Here is a 23729-nt window from a genome sequence, read left to right as displayed (position 1 = left end):
TGGATTGACTTCCCACCCAGCTTCCTGTAAGCACGAAACAGTCATGTCCAGGACTGTTTGCACTTCTTCATGTGTTAACCCCTGTATTAGTATAGCATCAATGTATTGCAACAGTTGTACCTGGGCAGGTACATCTGTTTTCACAAGTGTGCAGTGGATGGCTTGATGACAATAGGTAGAACTATGTTTGTAGCCTTGAGGCAATCCAGTGAAAGTATACTGATTACCATTCCAGGTAAAGGCAAACTGCTCCTGAGTTTCCCTTGGAATGGAGATGGTAAAGAAAGCTTTGGCCACATCTGTGACTGCATACCATGTGCCAGCATGCTGGTGGATCTGCTGTATTAAGGCAGCCACTTCAGGAACAGCAGCGGATAGCGGTGGTGTGACTGCATTCACACCTCGATAGTCCACTGTCATTCTGCAACTGCCATCTGGTTTCTTTACCAGCCAGTTAGGACTATTGAACGGAGAATGTGCGTATCGCACTACTCCTGCCTGTAGTAAGTTGTTAATTGTGGCTTGAATAGCTTCATCACCCCCTGGAATTCGATACTGTCGTTGATTAACAACAGTGGTAGCAATTGGAATTTGTGCTTCTTCCATGACCTTTCCCACCTGGACAGCACGGATGTGCAGCCACCGCGTGGTACCAAATGCCCAGAGGGATCCATCTATTTCTAATGTTTGGCCTCGCAAGATATCCATCCCTATTATATATTCATCTACCGCAGCAATCATGATGCGGTATTCGCGAGGTAGTCAATCACCAATTTGCATTCTTAGTAAGTCATTTTTTCTCATAATTGATTGGTCACCCAGACCCCATACAGGGGTCTGTGTCCCTTTGTGTTTATCAGGATTGATGTGCATAATAGTGACCTCCACCCCAGTGTCCACGAATGCCCGAATCTGTTGTGAATTTGTTTTTGACCACCAAACAGTGCACAAGACAAAGGGATGCAGGTCATGTTGTAGTACACGGCAGTCTGGACCTGAGGCTTGGTCTAATCCCTGCTCAGTTTCAGATTTGTTATGGTTAACAAAGCTTGTTGCTGCATGAGATTTGCAGTTTTCTGCTCTTACATCTGTTGTTCTAGCTGTCCTACCTTTTCAGCTAATTCATGAGCTTGTCCCTCCAGTACCTTATAGGCAAACAGGAAGGCTCCCCCCCATTCACCTTGCATGCTTTAATCACTCCTTGTCTTTGATGTGTTGGGGGGGTTCTACAAATTTTTCCCTGTACTTTTAACACTTCCATGGGGCTTGTCCCAGTCCATGGCTCCAGAGAAGCACCCATATACGTTTCTCACTTATCACATAGCGCAGTCCATGGCTCTTGCGTCCACCCAGGACGCTCAAGGAATGGGGCTGCCCTTTCCCCCCTTTTGTTCCTACAGCCTGAACCAGCAGGCTCAAGTCTAATCCTATGCTCGGTACGATATACTTTGCAATGACTACGGTGACAAAGATAAGCAGTAGGCGCCTTGCTCCAAAGCAATATTATGTCCACAACGCACACACCAAAATGTCAAGCCCGGGCAAAATACAAGAAAACACACTGACTGAATCCCACCAATGCAGGTGGCGCAGCCTCAGTATAGCTGTGCACCCCACTGACCGAGTCCCACCAATGCAGGTGGCGCGGCCTCGGTACAGCTGCGCGCTCCACTGACTGAGTCCCACCAATGCAGGTGGCATGGCCTCAGTGCAGCTGTGCACTTCACCAATCTCACTATGCTGCAAACCCCGGGAATCCCATCCTCGTCGCCAATTTATGTTCTAGTTAGATTCCCGGGGGCCAAACATCAGGTTTGGCAAGCCAGCAAAAACACACACACGCACACGCACACAAACACTCTTCAGTAGCAAGCAGTTTATTAGTAGATACTTACAAACACACCGAGCCAATGGTAATCTGGAGAAGGACCACCTCAATGCTTGTCCCAATCGTCTGCATGGTGAGAGAGAGAGTCGGCAGGCATAATCTTTTCGGGCATCCCCGAGGAGGCAACGTGGTCCTCTGTTGTGTAGCAGCCTCTCCCTCCTTCGGAAAACTCCAGCATTTATGATTAATTGCGGTAAGCGGGAGTCCCGGCACCTGGGGCCAGCGAGTGCAGGGAGTCTAGCCCAACTCCGCCCCAGTCGCATAACCAGGCTATGATACTGCACACGTGTGCAGACTTATTTCGGGGGCCACATTTGACTTTGGGGGTTGCTATTTCACTATTCTTCAGCTTCTGACCTTCATGTTGACTGCTTCTCATGGTGATTTTGTGGCTTCCAGCCACAGAATCTATATGTGACCAACCGCTGTTCTTTCTCACAGATTTCCAAGACCTTGTTCGTTACTTATTTGTATCCCGCTTAACACAGCGGTATTGTTCTAGGCACTAAAAAGTTACAGCACTAGACTATTCCCACAAATAGCAGGTGGTACAGATAAAAAAAGTTACAACACGGACCATTCCCATCAAGTATCACATAGTACGGATACAGAAGGGAAGACTTTCCTTTGGTCGAGGAGGAAAGGATTAGAGACCTTCTGGGCATGCTGGACATCCACAGATCTATGGGCCCAGATGGGAGGCACCCACGGGAACTGAGGGAGCTGGCAGATGTTGTTGCCAAGCCACCTAGCTGCTCTGCATCATCTTGGAAATGTCCTGGAGAACTGGAGAGGTGCCTGAGGACTGGAAGAAAGCCAGTGTCACTCCAGTCTTCAAGAAGGGCAAGAAGGAGGACCCAGGCAACTATAGGCCAGTCAGCCTCACCTCCATCCTTAGAAAGGGGGATGGAACAGCTCATTCTGGATGTCACCTCCAGACATCTGGAGGAAAAGAAGGTGATCAGGAGTATCCAGCATGGATTCACCAAGGGGAAATCCTACTTAACCAACCTGATAGCCTTCTATGATGGACTGACTGTCTGGGTAGATGAGGGGAGAGTAGTGGACATTGTATACCTTGACTTCAGCAAGGCTTTTGACACTGTCTCCCATAACATCCTCCTAGAGAAGCTCAGCAAGTGTGGGTTAGATGAGTGGAGAGTGAGGTGGATTGAGAACTCACTGAAAAGCAGAGCTCAGAGGGTCGTCAGAGGTGGCGTGGATTCTAGTTGGAGGCCTGTGGCTAGTGGAATCCCCCAGGGCTCAGTACTGGCTCCCATCCTGTTCAACTTTTTCATCAATGACCTGGATGAGGGGACAGAGTGCCGCCTCAACAAGTTTCCTGATGACACCAAGCTGGGAGGAGTGGCTGACACAGCAGAGGGCTGTGCTGCCATTCAGAGAGACCTGGACAGGCTGGAGAGCTGGGCGGAGAGGAACCTCCTGAAGTTCAACAAGGGCAAGTAAGGAGTCCTGCACCTAGGGAGGAATAACCATGGGCACCAGTAGAAGGTGGGGGCTGACCTTCTGGAGAGCAGCTCTGCAGAGAAAACCTGGGAGAGCTGGTGGATGACAGGTTGACCATGACCCAGCAATGCGCCCTTGTGGCCAAGAAGGCCAATGGTCTCCTGGGGTGCATTAGGAAGAGTGTTGCCAGCAGGTCGAGGGAGGTGATCCTGCCCCTCTACTCAGCCCTGGGGAGGCCTCATCTGGAGGACTGTGTCCAGTTGTGGGCTCCCCAGTACAGGAGACACATGGAGCTACGCTGGACAGAGACCAGTGTAGGACTATGAAGATGATCAGAGGGCTGGAGCACCTGCCCTACGAGTAAAGGCTGTGAGAGCTGGGCCTCTTCAGCCTGGGGAAGAGAAGACTGAGGGGAGAACTTATCAATGTGTATAAGTACGTGAAGGGAGGATGTCAAGGGGATGGGGACAAACTCTTTTCAGTTGCCCCGTGTGATGGGACAAGAGGCAATGGGCAGAAATTGAAGCACAGGAAGTTCCACCTGAAGGTGAGGGGGAATTTCTTCCCTGTGAGAATGACAGAGCACTGGAACAGGTTGCCCAGAGAGGTTGTGGAGTCTCCTTCTCTGCAGATATTCAAGGCCCACCTGGATTTAACCCTGTCTAGCATGTTCTGGTGACCCCGCTGAGTGGGGAGGTTGGACTAGATGATCTCCAGAGGTCCCTTCCAACCTTACTGATTCTATGATTCTATGAGTGAGGTGAGACTCTTGTGGGCATGGCTTTGTGTCACCTGGGCATGTTCAAGGCAGCCCTTTCACTGGTGATGTTGTCTGTATCAATGCTGGGAGGTTATGAGCACATGCTCCAAGGATGTGAGTCGTCTTTGGTGTGCCGGGAAGTGTGCAGCAGTTTTTGGTAAGACTCTCCCATGAGGCTTTATTTCTGTGTCCTTTTAATTTGCAGGTTTGCAGATGAGCAGTGCCTGAGCAAAGCCAAGCAAGAGGCTGCCAGCCAATCCGTTGTACCTGCCCAGAAAAAGAAGGCAAGAGAAGGCAGCTCAGAGGAGCAGAGGGGCCAAAGAGGTAAGGTAACAGCTGTCATGCTTTTGAGAATGTGGCCCTGGGTAAGCAGTGGGACAAGGCAATGCCCTTGTGCAATGTGTCGATTTAGGAAAGGGATGGGGGGTGGGGAGCAAAATGGGGAATCGGAAAGGTCCAAGGGCCTCCTTGGAAGTGTGAGCTCAGGTTACAGTCACCCAGGAATGGATAGGGTTGCCTGTCCTTCCTGTGGTCTCCATCTGAGAGAGGCGATTGAGAAGATCTTCCTTGTCCTGTACTTCCAGAAGGTCTTGCTGGTGAGTGGGTCCTCTGCTGAGGCTCTCTTGTCCACTCCAAACAAGTGAGGGGGAGGTAACAGGAGAGAAGAGAATGAAGGTGTGTGCTGGAGTGCATGGAGTGAGATGAGACTCTTGGAAGTGGCTTTGGGTGCACCCTGTGTTCTTGCATGTGTGTGAGGGAGCTGTTTCCTTTTGCCCTGTTGCCTGTAGTAGTGCTGAGAGGTTGTGATCAGGTGGCCAAGGACTCAAGGTCTCCTGGCTGGATTGGCAGCATGTGTCAGTTTTTGGAGAGACTCCTGTGGGAGGTTTCATTTCTGTGTCTTGGTTTTCAGGATCGCAGATGAGCAGTGCGTGGGCAAGGCTGAGGCACAGTGAGCTGCCAAATCGGTAGAGCTGACACAGAGAAAGAAGGGAGAAGAAAGCACAGTGCTGGACACAGTGAGGACTGTGCGAGGGCCAAGGAGCACATGGAAAAGGGGACTCCAAGGTTGGAGGAGTCTGTGCTCAGTCTGCAGTAGCCAATGCATCAGCAGGACAGCACGTGTTCCTTGTGGCAACCGTCCCACCAATGAAGGTGTGCAGATCTTCCTTGTTTTGTACTTCCAGAGGGTGTTGCTGGCAAGCGCCTCCTTTCCTGAGGACATGTTCTGGCAAAACTGATCTGTGAGATGGAGTCGATGGGAGAGGAGAGGAGAAAGGTCCAGGCTGGAGTGCCTGGAATGAAGGGAGACTCCTGGAGAACTGGCTTTGTGTAACTCTGTGCTCCAGGATGAGTGTGAGGCAGCCATTTTCCTTGGCAGTGTTGCGTGTCCTTCCTGAGGGATCCATCCTCGGGAGGCAATTGTGAAGAGCTTCCTGAGAGATTATGCTCATGTGCTCCCTGGGCATAAGTCTTCTGACTCGGTGGGAAGTGTGTAGCAGCTTGTGGTGAGTGTGCCACCTAACATCTCCTCCTGGTTGCCAAGCTTTTAAATGAGCAAGGCCTGGGCAAAGCCGCAAAGGAGGGTGTCCCCAAATCAGAAGAGCTTGCACAGCAAAAGAAGGGAGAAGGCAGGTCTGAGGGGCTGAGGGATGTAAGAGAGGATGTATAAGGTGACTCTGCCTTTGAGACTTGTGAAGCAGGGAGAAAGTATGACAAGAAGTGCCACGGGAGGAAGGTGGTGCTGTAGAAGGGGAGGGTTGGACAAGCTCCGTGGGTGATGTATTTGCATTGAACATGGTTTTGTAAGTCTAGGCTTTAATCTGAAGGATTCGGATTGACTCCTAAGCACACTGGTGTAAAAAATGAAGAAAGGAAGAAGTCTCTTGGCTCCATTGGCAGAGGTATGGCGCCATTGATGTGGACTTGTTTGGAAAAAGCAGGCCTTGGAGTTGAATGTCATGTGATTGGCTGTCCAATCAGGAGATGCCTCCTGGTCTGCTGAGCGGTGTTTCCTCTGATCTGCGGTCCATCTGAAATGCCTCCTCCCTGTTTGCCTTGCAGCATGGTTGCTCCTTGAGGCAGAAGAGCATCAGAGAAAAATGGTGGCTTCTGCCCAGAGAAGCTCAAAACAAAGAGAAGAAAGATTTAAGAGCTGTCGGCCAAAACTACAGCTTCCTCTCCCTGCCTCGAGCAGAGAAGCAGAAAGAAGTGACCCAAGGGCTGGAGATGCCACAACAAGAGTAAGTTTATGCCACCTCCTTTTAAGGCCCAGGGGAGTGTAGCAGCATGTAGCACTGTGCTGCAGGGTCACAGATTCTGAGCCCTGGGGTGGATGCAGCAGCCACTGCTTTCCCCTGTTTTGGGAGTGCCCTGGGTCAGCCCATTGTAATTAAGAAGAGCCATCCTTCTGTGTCTATTAAGGAAAGCAGATGGGAATTGGAGCGTATGAGCTGTAACATTCAGTTGGAGATTCCAGTGGAATAAAGGTAGCTTGAAACAGGAGTGACCTGAGTCCCAGGTACTTGATGGGAGAAATGGCAGAGTTGAGGAGATGAAATGGAAGACTGTCCATACAGTGTCTGACCTCTGGGACACTGCTTTTCCTGTATGTCCAGACTTCATTAGGAGACGCTCTGGATCAATATCCGTTGGAGAATGTTGCTGTTGCTTATTCTGAAAGATGAAATAACAATAATAAAAATAAAATTTTCAAAATCAGAAATATTTGTATATTATTGAAGACTCCACCTTGCATCTACACAACAGAAATCTCCTAAATTAGCCATACAAGACTCAAAGAAAATGATAGGGAGGTGTGGTTCACCAGGGCTTTTTGCATTTCGCTGACCCTCTTGGTGTTCTTGGTGCTGAGTCCATGAATCGCACCTATTGAGTGGAGAGTGAACAAAACATTCAAGTCAGCAGCAGATCCCAAAATTTCATAGAGTGGATCCCTCTGAGGGCCATTTTAGCAACAACGACTCACCGAGGGATGATTAGAGCAGAGAATTGTGATCACTGAGTACAGGTAGGCAAAGGAAATGTACAGGGGGCTCTGGTGCCATATAAACCCTTCCTGTGTTTTTTCAAGTAAAAAAGCCAGGCATGGCCATGGAGTCCCTGGGAAGGGAGAGCCTTTCCCTCCTGTGTTGCCCAGGGCTCCTCCTGGTGCCAGCGTGCAGGTGGGGGTGCGCAATGCTGAGTGCAGGACCACGGGGTGACACCTCTCAGAGTCCCCGGGGCGCAAGGGACAGACCAGGAGGCCCTGGTGTCTGCTGCTAGGCCTCGGAGGCAGAGACAACAGCCACAGCTCCGCCAGCAGAAGGGGCGCAAGAGCCGGGGGATGCCGGGGACCAGACATGGCCCAGGCTGGGCCAGGCCTTCCGCAGCCGCTGCTGCCGCACAGCCCTGCCCGCCCCTCCCCACCTGGCCCCTGCACCGCGCACGCGCACTGCCGCCTCCCTCCCGACCCTCCCTGGTGTCCCGCCCTGGGGAGGCAACGCCCCACGGGAGCCAATGGGAGAGCGCGGGCTGGGAGGGTCTGCGGTGTTGGAGGCGTCACTTCCGGCCCTGGGGGCGGGGCCTGTGTGTCGCTGGCTGCCGGTGCTGGTGCGTGGTGAAACGCTGCTGCCGGGCGCTGCTGCCGCAGGGCCCCGCTCTGCTCTGGGGCCTGGGCGAGTCTGCGGGAGGGGAGGGGAGGGGAGGGATGGGATGGGAGAGAAATCTGTGTGCTGCGCTGGGGGCAGCTGCTGCCCGTGACCATCCCGGGGACACAGCAGGGGTTTTCAGCCCGCACTGTGGCCTGACGGGTGCCGAGAAGCCCTGAGCTGTGAGAGCTGCAGCACTGGTGACCCCCAGGCAGCAGGGCAGGAGGGAGAGGAACAGAGCAGCCGCTTCCTGTGCTGCTTCTGCCCCGGGATGTTCTCCCCTTGTGGAAAGCTGTAACGCCCTGGGTGTGTGTTTGGGAAGCTGTTGGGGAAAGCAGATGGGCAGGAGCTGCTGTTGTACTGTGCTGGGGCAGCGCAGCATTCAATTTTCATTGTTCACCTGTGATTTATTTTCAGCTTTGACTTAAAACCTTAGCAGTCTTTCCTCTGTGATAATGAGGAAAGAAGAAGGCTGTGAGAGGAGCAGGGCCTGAGCCCTGAGGTATGTAGATGTAGAGCTCTAGCACTCTTTTGGTAGCTTCTTCTCTTCCTGCAGTTGCTAAGGAGGAAAGGAAAAAGATGGCCCCAAACGGGCACTGTCCTTCCTAGACCAAGGAGAAGGATGTGAACGCACCCTTGCCTGGAGAGCTTTTTCAGGCAACTTCCAGGCGAGGGCCCATTTTCTTCTGTTAGTTTCTACAGTTCCTTGACACCTGTGTCCTTATTCCTTTCTCCCAGGCCCTTGGTTAAACCTACATTTTAAAGCCAGAGCATAAGGTGTGCATTGCACAGGCTTACTGACTCTCAGCAACATGTATTTTGTCTTCTCTGACTTTTGTTGTGAGATGCGTGGTACATCTCTTAGACTTTCATCTCTGATCAGGATGACATTCAAAATAGCAGCTCAGCCACGGAAGGGAGAAATAGGGATCTCAGTCTCGGCTTAATACCAATACAGGGAGGTTTTGCAGAGCTTCTGCATGCTTGTTGAAATCCATCCAACTTAGGACTTCTCTGGCCTCTATTTAACTGTGGAAACCGTAGGACATGGGGGCCCAGTTTGAAAGGGGCCATCTCTAAAAAGGACCTTGGAAGCTTGGAAAGGGAGGAATGTGCTGTTTGGCAAATTGTATGTACAAAATATCCTTCTTGCACTTTGATGCAGGAGGAAGACTTTTCACACTGTCTGCTAGTCAGACAGTCTGACCTTGCTTGCTAGCACTTGGCTTGGAAAGGGCTAGGAAATCAAGGGTTTACTAAAGCCTGCAGGGTCATGCTACAGTCTGAGGAAAAGGGGTTTGTTTGTTTGTTTATTGTATTTTGTGAACCCAGCCTCAGCCAGGAGGGAGATGCTATTGCAGATCTGAGTATTATTTTATCCTAACAGGCCCATGGGCTCTTTGCCTGCCTTAAGCACACTTGGATGCCAAAAGCCGTACTGCAACCAGTCTAATGCACGCCACGGTGTTCCGATTGCCTGACTCCAGTGTTGTCCTCTGTTCCGCCTTGTGTTGTCAGCTCAGCTCCCCTTGAAGCTCATCAGCCTCAAGTTCTTCTGGGTTCCTGTCTCAGGTTCTTTGGTGTGGGGAATGCCTGCTGTGGTTGGCTGAAACCTCAGGGTTGTGCAGGCTGCAGTGTAATGTAGCAGAAGAGGCGTTTGCTGTTCTTGTGTTCATTCCTGAGCTGCTTGCTTATGCTTACTAGTCCTCCTGTTTTCTGTCAGCTTCCTCTCTTTCCTCTGTTACTGCTGAAGTGTGCGTGGTCTGAAACACCCTTGCCCTCCTGAAACAGAGAACCAGGCCACTGTTGCTACTTGAGCAGCAAGCTGAGGAAGACCCTGATCCTTTGCTCTGAAACACTGTTGCTGTTTCCAAGGTCTAATTTGTCAGGCTTTTAATGGGCCTTGTTTCAGCTGACTGCTGTGCAAAGGTTCCTGTGCTCAGTATTTTCCCTCGTAAGCCCTTTCTGCTGTAACTGTGTTTTTTCAGGCCATGGTCAGAGGGATTGCTGCACATTGGAGGAAGGCAGGCCAGAGGAGATCATGAGCAGTGCTTTCAGCCTCACTGGCACCCCTGAGGACATGCACACAGTAAGCAACCTTTGCTGGTTCAGGGATGAGGTAACGTTTGCTGCAGTGCAGTGCTGTTCTCCTGCAGTGTATATTGAAAAGTCTCCCTTGACTATGTCTATGAGTTTTCTTTTCCAAGGTCTTTGCTGACCCTCCACCACAGCTCTTGGAAGTATCTGTGTTTGGGCTCTGATGCAAACCAGTGCATGACATGAAGATGGTGAAAGATCTTGGGCTGTTCAGTGATGCAGAGAGAGTAAGTACTTATTTCTCTTACTCTTTTTCTGTAAGTAATATGTTTTACACAGCAAAAGAGGAGTGCTAATTTCACTGTAAGGTCTTCTTCCAAAGAGTGTCACAGTCTGAGAGAACTTTTATATTTCCTGTCTAATTATATCTTGCAAACTGATAAGTATGACTGTACTAGAGGTATGGAAAATGTGAAAAACAAACAGCTGTTTCGGGGCTTCATTTTTCACTCTGGAACTTATCCAAATGATGGCTGGGGTTGAAAGAGGCAAGAAGACTGCCTGATGCCTTCCATTGCAGAGGCAGAAGCAGCTTTTAATTTGTTGTGGTTTGCTCCTCAGTTACTAAATCTTGTGGGTCCTCATGCACAAAAGAATGATGTGTGCTTGGGCAGTGGGGTTAGACTAGAGGCTAACAGGGCACTGCGTAGCTTCCTGTGCCTGTCCCAGTGACTCAGGTTTGGGTTCCTGTTTGCCTGTTTTTCTTTGACATCTCATCACCTCCCAGAGAATCTCCTGGGTGCTGTAGTTTAGTCAGCTGTCACAGGCAAAGGTATCCTAGCATTGATTTTATAAATAGACTTAAGTTCCCTTGTGAAGTATTTTCTTGATTGAAATCCACATGCAGAATTTCCTTTTCAAGGATGTGAAGCCTTTTCAAATCCCGATGGCATTTCCTGCTGGCAACTTTATGGGTATTTGTTCTTGTGGCAGCACTGTTTGTGAGGATAACTGGTTCTGTGTCCCTAGAGGAACTTTGCCTGTATGGAACAATCCTATTTCCTCTGTCTTAGTCTGGCTCTGTCAGATGGAATTATCCTAGTGTGCTTTTGGATGATTGGCACTTCATTTCTGGAGCATCTTCCTAGCCTGCCTTTGTTCCTTTTTTGCTGCAATTTCACTTTTTTTTTTCTTCAAAGGAGATCACAATTACCCATAGCATTTCATGTGATATGTCTCAAGTGCCAGTAGGAATACTTCTGTGTCTGCAGGGAGAATATTCCTTTCTTCATGATTCTACTTGGGGATCATATTAGCTGTTGCACTCTGTTTGTTATCTGGATAAGAATTTGCAGCAGCCTCCACATTTCCTGACCTCTGGTTTAGAGCAGAAATTCTTGTGGTTAATCCTGCATGCCAGAATGAAGTTGCTGTTCTGTTCCTGGTTGCTCCTTGCAGGTACTGTTGCTGTGTTGTTTGAGGCCACATCTGGAGTAGTGTGTGCAGTTCTGGGCTTCCTGGTACAAGAGAGACAGGGAGTTACTGGATGAAGTCCATGCAAAGCCTTCTAAGATGCTGAAGGGACTGGAGCATGTCTCATGTGAGGAAAGGATGAGCGAGCTGGGACTCTTCAGCGTGGAGAAGAGGAGGCTGGTGGGGGATCTTATCACTGTGTATAAGTATCCGAAGGGAGGTCGTAGAGAGAATGGGGCCAGACTCTTTCTAGTGGTGTCCAGTGATAAGACAAGAGGCAACGGGCACAAACAGCAACCCAGAAGTTCCACCTGAACTTGAGGGAAAATTTGTTTGCTGTGAAGGTGACTGAGCGGTGGATCAGATTTCCCAGAGAGGCTGTGGAGTCTGCTTCCTTGGAGAGAGTCACAACCATCTGGACAAGTTCCTGGGCAACATGTGCTAAGTGACCCTGCTTGAGCAGGGGGTTGGACTAGATGATCTGCAGAGATCCCTTCCAAGCTCAACCATTGTATGATTTTGTGAATCTCTGTGGACGTCTTGTGTCTTTTTTTTAAACATGTCCTAGGCGTTTGAACACGTAATCAGCATGTTAACGCAATGCAGGCCATGAGCTAAATTTCAAAGGACAGGCTTTCTGTATCCATGCATCCATTTTTCACATCTCTGTTAGACTGACAGGTACAGGCCTAAAGTAGAATGTGTCTCTTATGACAGTAAGTAAAGCTAGATGATAGGAATCCAGGGATCCTTGCTTGCTTTGTGCCTAATGGAACTGTGTGCTAATCTTTTGTGTATATGCGGAGCCTTCATAAAGTTACTGTGTAGGCACCAAGTGTGCACATGTCAGATTGTCTTCCTGTTCGTGACTGATCCTTCATGTTTCTTGTCATTAGGAGAACCTGCATGAATACTCCCCAGGAGAAAAGAACAAGAAAGAAACGTAAAGAACTGATGAAGAAATCCCTAACACTCAAGGTGGCACTGCAGAATAGTTCTGGCTTTCCAAATTATTTTCTGTGTTCTGGTCAAAAGCCTCCTCCGAAACAATGGAAATGAGCTGAACAGCTGGACATTTCTTGTCAATTCTCATCTCTGTCTAACCTTGCAGACCGTAGTCATAGGCTCCAGGGCCTGGCTAGTAAGGTCAGGACAGAGAAGTCCGCAAACAAAACCAGTCCCTTTTCCAAATGCTTATAACCTAGCACAAGAGGAAAGGCTTGTTCCACTTAGACTCCCAGGGGCCAAACGTCCAGTATGGCAAGTCAGCACAAACTCACAAACACACACACACAGACAAACACTCTTCAGTAGCAAGCAGTTTATTGGTAGATACTTACAAACAGACCGACCCAATGGTAATCTCGAGAAGGACCACTCCAATGCTTATCCCGATCGTCTGCATGATGAGAGAGAGTCAGCAGGCACATTCCTTTCAGGCGAACCCAAGTAGGCAACGTGGTCCTCTGTTGTGTAGCAGCCTCCCTCTCCTTCGGAAAAATTCCGGTATTTATGGTTATTTGTGGAAGGTGTGAGTCCCGGCACCTGGGGCCAGCAAGTGCAGGGATTCTAGCCCAACTCTGCCTTGGTTGCATAACCGGCCTATGATACTGCGCATGCATACAGACTTATTTTGGGGGCCAGATTGACTTTGGGAGTCGCTATTTCATTAGTCTTCAACTTCTGACCTTCATGTTGACTGCTTCTCATGGTCCAGCCACAGAATCTATATGTGACCACCTGCTGTTTTTTCTCACAGTTTTCCAAGACTTTGTTGGTTACTTATTTGTATTCCACTTGACACAGCTGTATTGTTCCAGACACCAAAAAGTTACAACACAGAGCATTCCCAGCAAGTATCACCTAGTACGGATACACCCCTCCACACAGGGTCCTCCTTGTGTCTCCCCAGGGTGTCCCATCATGTCTCCCAGGCTGTCCCTGTGCCCCAGTGTCCCTGTCATGTCCTCCCAGGGTGTCCTTCTTCCTACAGGGTGCTGGCAGAGGTTCTGCCAGGGTCCCCTGTCCTTATCCCCCTGGATGCTTATGAGGGGGCTCTGGAGCTGGGCTGAGAGCTGAGCCAAGAGCTGGGCCTCACCCCAGGGCTGCTGTCGGCCTTGCTGTGCATCATACATCACACCGTTGCCACACACGCAGGTGAGTGCAGGGCTGGAGAAGGGCAGGAGAAATGCTGGCACAGAGCTGTGCTCTCTGTTGGTCCTCCAGGGACCTCAGAGACCCCTCTGCCTGACCAGGATGAGTGCTACAGCTGCTTCAGTCAGCTGCTGCTGTGCCACACTGTGCATGAGTGCTTGCATGCCTGTTGGAGGTTTACTGTCACAGGGTTCGTGGTCCTCACATGCTCCCCGCACACTTAGAGGGGGCCCATGTGCTCTTTGCACGCAGCCCACATGCTTAGTGCCTCAGCAATCCCTGCATGCTTTATCACTGCCTGCATGGTCCTGGGACTATCCCCATGCAGCTCTATGCTCCCGCACACTCTCTGCCTACCTGCGACAGACTTACCAGAACCCAAACACTGCTCACATACTCCTTGGACTCTTTCCTCCACGCTACCAGCATGCTGCTCTCCTTCTGCCCTATGCCTGCAGGCTCCTTGTATGCTCCCCTCCCCTTGCACACTGCCTGCAGCCTGCCCAGCCCCTGCCCATCCTTTGCTTTCCCCTGCCTCTGATGCCATCTCTGCAGTGCCCCCCAGCCAGTGTGGCCATGTTTGGGCCAAAGCAGGTGGTCCCTCTGCCAGCCTACATCCTGAACACGGTCCTTCAACATGCAAAGCTCTATGTGTACGCCCTTGCGCCCCAGGTGACCTTGGCACTGTCAGAGGTAGGTGTGCGGTGAGATGTGTGATGTGAATTTTAGCATGCCCCTGTCCCCATCGGCTTACGTCCTTGTCAGCAAGTCTGCCTTGACCTGAACCTGGTCTACCTAGGAGGCCCTGAGCCTGCCTTCACCCAGGAGGAAGGAGGGGAAACCCCCGGGAAGCCCAACACAGGTGGACTCTCCCAGCTTAGGGTCATGGGGGATGGCCTGGTACCTTAGGGGGCTGAGGGGAACATGGAGTCATGGGGGACTACGGGGTCCTGGGGGCATCCTGGGATCTTGGAGGGCTGGAGGGTGATGGGGAGGCTGATGGGAGGCACCCAGGTTTCATTTGGGCACACAGGGGTCTAATGCTGTCCAAGGGGAACCTTGGCATTGTGGGGAGGGTCATAGGGAATGCTTTGTGGTCTGGTGGCATCAAAGGGGGCCCTTGGTGTCATGAGATGTTGCAAGGGCTCTGGAGGGCAGCCTCGCATCCTAGAGGAGGGCTGTGGTCAACCTCGGATCGGGGGACTGGGACTGTGGGTGGCCCTGGAAATCCCCAGGCTCCACTGTGTCCCTTGCGCCAGGCCCTGACCCCTCCCTTTGTGTACTGTGTCCCTCCTGTCCCCTGTGCCAGGGCTCTGCTCTACCTCTCGCATCTCCCTGTGTGCCCAGCATCTCCCCAGCCCTGGAGACAAGCCCTAACCCCTGACTTCTGTCGCCCTGTATCCCCTGTATGTCTCCAGCTCCAGGCCCTGAGCTCTGTTCCCTCATACGCCCTCCTTGGCCCCAGTCAGCACCTTATGGCCCCTGTCTCCTTGGTGCCAGGCCCTGAACCTTGTCTCCCCCTTTCCCTCGTCCCCCTCCTCCCTGCTCTCTTGGTGTAACCTGTGTCCCCTTGTCCCCAGGCTCCCCACTGCAGGAGGCAGCGGCAGCTGAGTTGGCCCAGGTGGTTCAGGGGCTGTGCCAGGTGGGACACACAGGCATTCAGCATGGTCAAGACCAGCTGGAGGCTTCCCTGGGCTCCCTGGAGAGGCCACGGGGCTGAGGATCCGACTTGGGGTGCCTGAGGCCTCCCTCTGGGCAAGGAAAGCCTTGAGTGCCCCTAGAGCCAAGTCCAATAAAGGCCTTGGACACTGCTGTCCTCTCTGGGACCCAGTCCCATGTGCCCTGGGACAGCCCTGGGACTCCCACAATATTCTCTGGGGCACCTCTGCTGCCCACACATGTCCTCTGATCTCTGTCCCCAGACCTGGGACTCCCTCACAGGAGCCCTCTGGGACTCCCTGTGTCTCTCAGGGCACCCCGGGAAACCCCTACACTCCCCTTCTCTCCCATCTCCTCCAGGACACCATGGGAACCTTATATCCCCCCGGGACACCTCTGGGAGCCCCATGTCCCCTGGGGTCCCTCTCCTGCCATGTCTTCTGGGACACCCTGGGACAGCACCAAATGCCCAGGGATCCCTCACATCCTGTGGGCCTTCCCTCCCCTCCCTCCCCTCCCTGGGAACACCAAACTATATGCCAAAGCACATCGACTCCCTTGTCACACAGGATATGTATTTACTACTACAGCCCCAGGGGGCTTTGTCCCCAGCTCCCTTTGGCTCCAGGGGCCTTGGGCTCCATGTGGCCTGGGGCTCTGCCCTGTCACAGCCCCACTGGCCTTAGCCCAAGTCCCAAATGCCGTTCATTTTCAGAATTGGAGCCTCCTGTAACACTTGGAAGCAACAGGAGCTACTTCGACCTTCAGTAGCTGCATACTACTTCAAGGAAAACACTTCCTTCCCACTTGCTCACAGTTCACTGCAGCCCACAACTTGCTCTGGAAGTTTGGACTGCCCTACACAGCGCAAAGGTTTGGCTTGCTTTCAGGTGGCCGTAGAGAAGCTGTCATTTCACACGACCACATACCCATAAGCAAAACAAAGCCTTGTTCCTGTCCGCTGAGCAAGGGGAACCTTTTTCCTGGTGCCGCCGTTGGTGGGGGTGAATCACTGCAGGCTGCTCTGTTTAGGCCACCCACTATCTCATGAGCAAACGCAGCACTAGAGCCTTCTCTGAGGTGTTAAACATCTCTGGAAGTCCGTATTTGCTTGCTCTTTCCAAAACAGCAGGCTGCAGCTGCCAAAGAGGCGCAAGCTGTGTGTTTCTTCACTTGTGAGGGCTGTTCGGGGTGTGTGGTGGGTGTCACTTACAAAACAGTCACGGCATGAGAGATGTAGGCTTTGTGTGTCCTGTGGTGGATCGTGGAGCAGGGCTCTACCCAGCCCCAGCTTGCGCAGGGGCAGGCACTTGCCAAGCTCTAACAGTCTGGGGGCTCCATCCATGCCTCTGGCTGTGTGCTGCAAGTCACGCCCAGGGCAATGTCACAGCAGGAAATACCAGCACCCCAGGGTGCAACAGGGTCCCCAAGACCAGGGCAGGTCCAGTGTGGATGGGACTCTGTGCAAACCCCAAGGTATCTTGGGCCTAGGGGCTGGGCCATGCTGTGGGGCTGCCACCGCCCAGCCTGGCCCAGCTGCTGGCAGCAGCCCAGCCCCACTCTGGTCCTGCTGCTCACCAGAGAGGAAACGCCACCCAAATTTGGAGACCTTTACCAGAGCAAAGGCTCTGGCCCATTCTCCACTCTCCATTGGCCTCCAACCTCCTCCATTCTGCCAGGCAGGCTTCAGATGCCTCCAGCCTTTGCAGACGCCAGCTAACTCACCCTGTGCAGGATGCTGCAGTGCAAAGGACAGATTCCCTCTCGCACACTGACTGCATCCCTTCCTGTCCCTGCCTGCCCCCAGATCCTGCACAGATGCTGCCACTGCAGATCTCCACCCCCTCCAATGCAGCACCAGCATCAGGCCCTCCCTGGGGCTGCACAGAGACACAGAGCATTGGGGGCTGACCCAGGGCACCCCCCAAAACAGGGGAAAGCAGTGGCTGCTGCATCCACCCCAGGGCTCAGAATCTGTGACCCTGTAGCACAGTGCTACATGCTGCTACACTCCCCTGGGCCTTAAAAGGAGGTGGCATAAACTTACTCTTGTTGTGGCATCTCCAGCCCTTGGGTCACTTCTTTCTGCTTCTCTGCTCGAGGCAGGGAGAGGAAGCTGTAGTTTTGGCCGACAGCTCTTAAATCTTTCTTCTCTTTGTTTTGAGCTTCTCTGGGCAGAAGCCACCATTTTTCTCTGATGCTCTTCTGCCTCAAGGAGCAACCATGCTGCAAGGCAAACAGGGAGGAGGCATTTCAGATGGACCGGAGATCAGAGGAAACACTGCTCAGCAGACCAGGAGGCATCTCCTGATTGGACAGCCAATCACATGACATTCAACTCCAAGGCCTGCTTTTTCCAAACAAGTCCATATCAATGGGTCAATTCCTTTGCCAAAGGAGCCAAGAGACTTCCTCCTTTCTTCATTTTTTACACCAGTGTGCTTAGGAGTCAATCCGAATCCTTCAGATTAAAGCCTAGATTTACAAAACCATGCTCAATGCAAACACACCGCTCACAGAGCTTGTCCAACCCTCCCCTTCTACAGCACCACCTTCCTCCCGCGGCACTTCTTGTCATACTTTTCCCCTGCTTCACAAGTCTCAAAGGCAGAGTCACCTTATACATCCTCTCATATTCTTCAGCCCCTCAGAGCTGCCTTCTCCCTTCTTTTGCTGTGCAAGCTCTTCTGATTTGGGGACAGCTTCCTTTGCGGCTTTGCCCAGGTCTTGCTCATTTAAAAGCTTGGCAACCAGAAGGAGATGTTAGGTGGCACACTCACCACAAGCTGCTACACTCTTCCCACCGAGTCAGAAGACTTATGCCCAGGGGGCACATGAGCATAATCTCTCAGGAAGCTCTTCGCAATTGCCTCCCGAGGATGGATCCCTCAGGAAGGACACACAACACTGCCAAGGGAAATGGCTGCCTCACACTCATCCTGGAGCACAGAGTTACACAAAGCCAGTTCTCCAGGAGTCTCCCTTCATTCCAGGCACTCCAGCCTGGACCTTTCTCCTCTCCTCTCCCATCGACTCCATCTCACAGATCAGTTTTGCCTGAACACATCCTCGGGAAAGGAGGCGCTTGCCAGCAACACCCTCTGGAAGTACAAAACAAGGAAGATCTGCACACCTGCATTGGTGGGACGGTTGCCACAAGGAACATGTGCTGTCCTGCTCATGCATTGGCTACTGCAGACTGAGCACAGACTCCTCCAACCTTGGAGTCCCCTTTTCCGTCTGCTCCTTGGCCCTCGCACAATCCTCACTGTGTCCAGCACTCTGCCTTCTTCTCCCTTCTTTCTCTGCGTCAGCTCTACCGATTTGGCAGCTCATTGTGCCTCAGCCTTGCCCACGCACTGCTCATCTGCGATCCTGAAAACCAAGACACAGAAATGAAACCTCCCACAGGAGTCGCTCCAAAAACTGACACATGCTGCCAATCCAGCCAGGAGACCTTGAGTCCTTGGCCACCTGATCACAACCTCTCAGCACTACTACAGGCAACAGGGCAAAAGGAAACAGCTCCCTCACACACATGCAAGAACACAGGGTGCACCCAAAGCCACTTCCCAAGAGTCTCATCTCACTCCATACACTCCAGCACACACCTTCGCTCTCTTCTCTCCTGTTACCTCCCTCTCATTTGTTTGGAGTGGACAAGAGAGCCTCAGCAGAGGACCCACTCACCAGCAAGACCTTCTGGAAGTACAGGACAAGGAAGGTCTTCTCAACCGCCTCTCTGGGATGGAGACCACAGGAAGGACAGGCAACCCTGTCCATTCCTGGGTGACTGTAACCTGAGCGCACACTTCCAAGGAGGCCCTTGGACCTTTCTGATTCCCCATTTTGCTCCCCACTCCCCATCCCTTTCCTAAATCGACACATTGCACAAGGGCATTGCCTTGTCCCACTGCTTACCCAGGGCCACATTCTCAAAAGCATGACAGCTGTTACCTTACCTCTTCGGTCTCTCTGCTCCCCAGAACCGCCTTCTCTTGCCTTCTCTTTCTGGGTGGGCTCAACGGATTGGCTGGCAGCCTCTTGCTTGGCTTTGCTCAGGCACTGCTCATCTGCAGACCTGCAAATCAGAAGGACACAGACATGAAGCCTCATGGGAGAGTCTTACGAAAAACTGCTGCACACTTCCCTGCACACCAAAGACGACTCACATCCTTGGAGCATGTGCTCATAACCTCTCAGCATTGTTACAGACAACATCACCAGCAAAAGGGCTGCCTCGCACATGCCCAGGTGACACAAAGCCATGCCCACAAGAGTCTCACCTCACTCATAGAATCATAGAATCAGTAAGGTTGGAAGGGACCTCTGGAGATCATCTAGACCAACCTCCCTGCTCAGCAGGGTCACCTACAGCATGTTAGACAGGGTTAAATCCAGGTGGGCCTTGAATATCTGCAGAGAAGGAGACTCCACAACCTCTCTGGGCAACCTGTTCCAGTGCTCTGTCACTCTCACAGGGAAGAAATTCCCCCTCACCTTCAGGCGGAACTTCCTGTGCTTCAATTTCTGCCCATTGCCTCTTGTCCCATCACACAGGGCACCTGAAAAGAGTTTGGCCCCATCCCATCGACATCCTCCCTTCACGTACTTATACACATTGAGAAGATCTCCCCTCAGTCTTCTCTTCCCCAGGCTGAAGAGGACCAGCTCTCACAGCCTTTACTCGTAGGGCAGGTGCTCCAGCCCTCTGATCATCTTCATAGTCCTACACTGGACTCTGTCCAGTAGCTCCATGTGTCTCCTGTACTGGGGAGCCCACAACTGGACACAGTCCTCCAGATGAGGCCTCCCCAGGGCTGAGTAGAGGGGCAGGATCACCTCCCTCGACCTGCTGGCAACACTCTTCCTAATGCACCCCAGGAGACCATTGGCCTTCTTGGCCACAAGGGCACATTGCTGGGTCATGGTCTACCTGTCATCCACCAGTACCCCCAGGTTTTCTCTGCAGAGCTGCTCTCCAGAAGGTCAGCCCCCAGCTTGTGCTGGTGCGTAGAGTATTTCTCCCTAGGTGCAGGATTCCGCACTTGCCCTAGTTGAACCCCATGAGGTTCCTCTCTGCCCAGCTCTCCAGCCTGTCCAGGTCTCTATGAATGGCAGCACATCCATCAGGTGTGTCAGCCACTCCTCCCAGCTTGGTGTCATCAGCAAACTTGCTGAGGAGGCACTCTGTCCCCTCATCCAGGTCATTGATGAAAAAGTTGAACAGGATGGGAGCCAGTACTGAGCCCTGGGGGACGCCACTAGCCTCCCACTAGAATCCACGCCACTGATGACGACCCTCTGAGCTCTGCTTTTCAGCCAGTTCTCAATCCCCCTCACTCTCCACTCATCTAACCCACACTTGCTGAGCTTCTCTAGGAGGATGTTATGGGAGACAGTGTCAAAAGCCTTGCTGAAGTCAAGGGACACAATGTCCACTGCTCTGCCCTCATCTACCCAGCCAGTCAGTCCATCATAGAAGGCTATCAGGTTGGTTAAGCAGGATTTCCCCTTGGTGAATCCATGCTGACTACTCCTGATCACCATATTTTCCTCCATCAGTCTGGAGGTGACATCCAGAATGAGCTGTTCCATCCCCGTTTCTAAGGATGGAGGTGAGGCTGACTGGCCTATAGTTGCCTGGGTCCTCCTTCTTGCCCTTCTTGAAGACTGGAGTGACATTGGCTTTCTTCCAGTCCTCAGGCACCTCTCCAGTTCTCCAGGACCTTTCCAAGATGATGGAGAGCAGCTTGGTGGCTTGGCAACAACATCTGCCAGCTCCCTCAGTACCTGTGGGTGCATCCCATCTGGGCCCATGGATCTGTGGATGTCCAGCATGCCCAGAAGGTCTTTGAGCCTTTGCACCTCAACCAAAGGAAAGTCTTCCCTTCTCTGGACTTTCTCCCTCACGTCCAGGCTACAGGATTCCTGAGGGCTGCCCTTAGCAGTGAAGATTGAAGCAAAGAAGGCATTCACTAATTCTGCCTTCTCTGTATCCCTTGTCACCCGGGCCCATTCCTGATGGAGTAGGAGGCCCACATTTTCCCTAGTCCTCCACTTGCTGCTGATATATTTGAAGAAGCCCTTCCTTGACATCCCTTGCAAGACTCAACTCCAAATGGGCCTTAGCCTTCCTCGCAGCATCTCTATGTACTCTGACTATATTGCTATAATTCTCCCAAGTATCCTGTCCCCCCTTGCACATTCTGTGTATTTTCTTCTTCTATCTGAATTTGGCCAAGAGCTCCTTGCTCACCCACTCAGGCCTCCTGCCCCTTTTGCTGCACTTCTTACTCATAGGGATGCACCGCTCTTGAGCCTGGAGAAAACCTCAAGCGCCCAACGTGGGGCTCGAACCCACAACCCTGAGATTAAGAGTCTCACGCTCTACCAACTGAGCTATCTGGGCTGCCTATTTGATGCACTCCGGCTCGTGCCTTGGTCTTTTTGCCTGTCCCCTCCACATCACTGGTCTTCATTAAAGGAAGATGACTGCAGGAAATTATGCCCTTGACAGCAAGGCCTTCATCTCGAATGACAAAATGGCAAAGCTCTTCACACCTGCACCACTTGGGTGGTTTGCACAGGAAGGACATGCTGGCCTGCTCATGCATGGGCCTCTGTGGACAGAGCATGGACTCCTCTAGCCTTCCAGTCTGCTTTCCTATGAGGTCCTCAGCCCTCTCACACTCCTCATCTTGTTCGGCCTTCCCTTCCTGAAGGACCCTGTTACTCCCTGGTGTCTTCTGGGGTCATTCTTTTCTCAGATCTGCATTCTGAAATGGGGGCCAGCTGGGACAGCCTGGCCACTGGAGAAGGTCTCTCTGGCATGGGAGACACACAGGCCTATGAGGGGAAGGCATACAGAGTCACGTGTTTCCCTGCGATTGCTCTGTGTGGTGTTACAGTACCTTTTCTTTCGGCCTGCTCAGCAAAGGCCCTTCCTGAAGCTGCATCTTTATGCACAAACCTGGAAACAAGAAGGCGACAGTGCTTTCAGCACAGCGCAACACGGCCCCTGGCAGTCTCCACCCAGCAGCTGCAAAGAGGGAGAGCAGAGAGCTACTGTCAGCTCTCCTCTTTGACAAAGCAGAACACAGCACACGTTGGCAATATAGCTTAGGAGCCTGAGTGCATGTAACCTCAATGCCGGGATGGGCACAAGAGCCCCCAGTCAGAGGGCTTGTCAAGATCTCGTGGTGAGTCACCTTTCCAGGGATGCTTCTCAGGGGGAAAAAACAAACCCATGCAAGAAAGTGTCACATTTTTAGCTCGGAGGCTGTCTTTTTCAGTCTCACCCGCAAGAAAGGGAAGGAGCAGAAGAAGTTTGATTGGAGCAAAGTGGAACCTAACTTCCTCTCTCACACACTGGGGGAAGGGAAAGTAGGCCCTCCTCCATGTGATGCCACCTAAAGACTTCCCAAGGATTCCCAAGACACAAGAGTGACCACGGACTTCACTGAGAAACCTGCATTTGGCAGAGTTATTCTCCACTAGCTTCACGAGGAGACCAACCCGGGCAGCTAAACCCTGGCTCTAGCCAATAGTGACAGGTCAGGCCATCCCCAGGAAATTCACTCCTCACCCACAATCGAGCTGCTTGGCCCTCCCTGGGGTCAGAGAGAGGACTAGGAAACAACACAATCCCAAGCTCTAGCAATACCTGAGGAGCAGGAGAAAGACATGCCATGCTTGAAGTCAACTAGTTCAACACCATCCCGCCCGGTCTAAACCAAGCAGACACAGGCATCATCCAGCACCACCACCACCATTCCCAGAAGCACCTGTGCAGTAGGAGGTTGCAGAGCTGACATTTTAACGGACCTCCAACTAGAAGCCCTCCACTGACCCCACCAGAGGGCTGTAGCTGAAATGAAGCCACGAGAAGGGCCTTGGAGAAGGGCATCCTCCCATCTTCTATGGGAAGGCATCTCCCGTGTTAGAACCTGTCCCCTCCTGCTCCACAGGCACAAGCAGGTCCAGGCGGAAGAAACCAGAGGTAGTGGCTGGCCTTCCTCACAAAAAACCAAACTCATTCGAATGAATTACAAGGTTTTGCAAAGTAAACGATCCAGCTCTAACACGGGCATTTCCAACAGCCTCTCTCGAGCCCAGCAGGAGCACCAGGACACTTTAGTCTTCTTCAGACATCACTCCTGGCCCTTCAGATGTGCTATGCAAAGCCTCCCCCTCTCCCTGGCACACTGGCCATCGCAGTACTCACAGATCTGCCATTCAAGAGCGCAACTCAACACAAACGCCTCACACATCACAAGTCGCAACAACAAGAGCAGCTCTCTGGCAGACCAAAAACTAGAACTGCTCGCACATCCACACTTAAGGAGCACCTGCCGCTTCCTGAAGAAAGACAAGCTGGGGGAAGCCGTTAGCAACCTTGGGGCCAGAGGCAGGGAACGTAGGGGCATGAGCACATACACTCTTGTGCCTTGTCTGCTCTGACAAGCTCCCAGCCCTGCTATTTCTCACTTTTCCTCCTGCCTCACTCAAAGCAGCAGCCCCATTTTGCAGATTTCAGGGCACAACTGCAGCATGTCCTGAACAGCTTCAGCAAGAGAATGCAGCTTGGCATTTGCTGTTGCCAACTCAGCTGTACCTTTTAGAAAGCGGCTCCTGATGGGGA

At 52.1% G+C, this 23729-nt stretch overlaps 1 non-coding gene across 1 annotated transcript; it reads right to left on the bottom strand.

The window, feature by feature from the left end:
- Positions 1–21424: 21424 nt before the first annotated feature.
- On the bottom strand, positions 21425–21497 carry TRNAK-CUU (transfer RNA lysine (anticodon CUU)). The gene has a single exon. It is a non-coding gene; the product is annotated as a tRNA-Lys (tRNA).
- Between the last annotated feature and the right edge of the window lie 2232 nt (positions 21498–23729).

This window comes from Rhea pennata, unplaced genomic scaffold (assembly GCF_028389875.1).
Source record: "Rhea pennata isolate bPtePen1 unplaced genomic scaffold, bPtePen1.pri scaffold_31, whole genome shotgun sequence".
Classification (NCBI taxonomy): Eukaryota; Metazoa; Chordata; class Aves; order Rheiformes; family Rheidae; genus Rhea; species Rhea pennata.
The sequence above is the reverse complement of the archived record's forward strand: the minus strand, read 5'-3'. Positions and strand labels throughout refer to the sequence as shown.